This window comes from Felis catus, chromosome B2 (assembly GCF_018350175.1).
Source record: "Felis catus isolate Fca126 chromosome B2, F.catus_Fca126_mat1.0, whole genome shotgun sequence".
Classification (NCBI taxonomy): Eukaryota; Metazoa; Chordata; class Mammalia; order Carnivora; family Felidae; genus Felis; species Felis catus.
Window position 1 is genome coordinate 112585398 of NC_058372.1, and position 2308 is coordinate 112587705.

A 2308-nucleotide genomic window follows, 5' to 3' on the forward strand; every position below is an offset into this window, starting at 1 on the left:
TTTTTAATGAAAATGCCTCTGGTGAGGCATCGTCTAGTATAAAGATAGCTGCTGGCTTAAGATAGTTATTTTGTCATCTTTTAAACGTGTATTTTCTGAAAGTTATCAGGAAAAGTGCCTTCTTTGCCTGTATCTTTTGAGATCAATGTCCATTTAGTTTAAATATGTGTACTTCTCTTATTATGAACATCCCCTTCTAGAAGTCAAATTTTGTACCTTCCTCGGGGCCTTGTCTAGGTCTGTTATGTTTCTGATGTTTATCCATCAAGGCAACATACCCTAGTGTGAATTCACCAGGTGTTCTGCAAGGCAATGGTAGTACCCAAGAGGGAGGTGGTGTTGTGATTCTGCACCTCATTTATACCAGACAATGTTGTTTAACTTTTATGGTCATGGCAAGATATTGGAATAGTCCGCAATGATTGTGCTAGCTGGAAGCACAGTTTCTTTGGTAGCTCAGAGACAAGGATCATAAGTAACTTTTGATTCTTTCCACTCTAAAGTGCATTACCTTATGGTTGCTCGCACTGAAATGTATTTGCTGCATTTCTACTAATGACACACTTTCATGAAATTTTTCTCATGACTTTTGTCCACAAACATAGACTTTGATTTCCAATAAAAAGTTAATTTAATTTATCAACTTGTTTCGCTGGACTCCTCATTCTACACATTTAATAAAGGTCAGAGAAGAGTCTAAGCATCCATTCCTAATACCAGACATAAATATGTTTCAAAATTTGAAAAGTTTAGTCCAGGCTTTCAGAGTTTTTATCAGTGGCTGTAGCAAGTGATACTTCTTGATAGGAAGGTCAGGGCAAAGCACTGCTGGAGTGGCAGGCTCTCATGCACCTGGGAGGCAGGTGAACTGTTGTGTCAATTGTTAAACAAAGATGCAATGGCTGGGATGGGAGCTACAGGTGTGGATGAGGGTGGAGGGATTGAGCATGAGAGTGGATGCCAAGAAAACTGGAGATGGAAATGAGCGATCTATATGAACTCAGAAACTAATGGGAAAAGAATGGGAAGCTCTGATGAACCCAGGAACCAGAGAACAGATGAGGGAGAACTAAATTGATTTGTCTAATGAAAAACAGGGCCAGTCAGCTACAGAGCCCATGATAAATATAGGGACCAGATTTGTCAGAAGAACCAGAGATGGGGATCCTTCTCATGAATTGTGTCTAATTTTCAGTCCACAGCACAGGGGCCTTTTGCAGTGTATGTCTGACCTGAAATTCTAGCCAGTGTGCCCATGGTTTACAAATGTATTGGAGTGAACCAGGACTTTATTCATTCCACTGATCAGTCATGAACGTAAGCATGGATGCTCTCCTGCTTCTAACAGGCCACCTAAGTACTGCTCAGTTTTCAATGACTATAAAGTTTTTTCCATGAAACAAGCAATTATTTTTTTAAGTTTATTTATTTCTTTTGAGAGAGAGAGAGAGAGAGAGAGAGAGAGAGAGAGAGAGAATCCTAACCAGACTCCACACCATCAGCACAGAGCCCAACGTGGAGCTCAGTCTCATGAACTGTGAGGTCGTGACCTCAGCCAAAACCAGGAGTTGGATGCTTACCTGACTAATCCACACAGGTGCCCCCAAACAAGTAATTCTTTTTCTCTTTAAAATGGTCTTTTCTCCAATTGTAAGCTCTCCCATTGAACACGTTATCAGTTTCCTTTTTCCCCCATAATATCCTCTGCAATATGAGGGAAAAATCTTGCGGGAAGTGAGAAACATAAAGCTCTGCCCTGTACTCCGTTTTCAGCATGTATGATTTTTATAAACAATGGAAGATTTCCCACTCTAACTACAAGTATTTCAATAAGCAAATGTTTTTTCCCTTTCATTTTTCAAAGTCTTTATGGTACAGGCTGTGGTGTGCCGGAGACCAGAGGCGTTCCTGTGCCAGACGTCAGTTTGGCACACACAGTCTTCAGCTGTCAGCTTGTCTGCAAGGAGATCTAGGCACTCCATGCTCCCATTTCAGTCTCGGTGTCACACCAGCCGCCTCCTCTTATTGGCGAGCAAGCTGGGATAAAGCATCTGTCCTAAACTCAATCATGTGAGACACAGAATGAGTGGCAAGATTTGACAGTCATTACAGCTTTCTCTCACTCAGCTCAAGACCTGCAGAATCCAGACCGTAAATCCCATTTTAGCGTGGGCACATGTTGCGCATAAGTCAACACATTCATGGACTCTCAAGTACACGTGACGTTTCACGTTCTTCAACTTAATAAAGTACTTGTAAAATAATTCTAAAACCTCATTTTTAAAACCTTATAAAAAATAATCAGGCA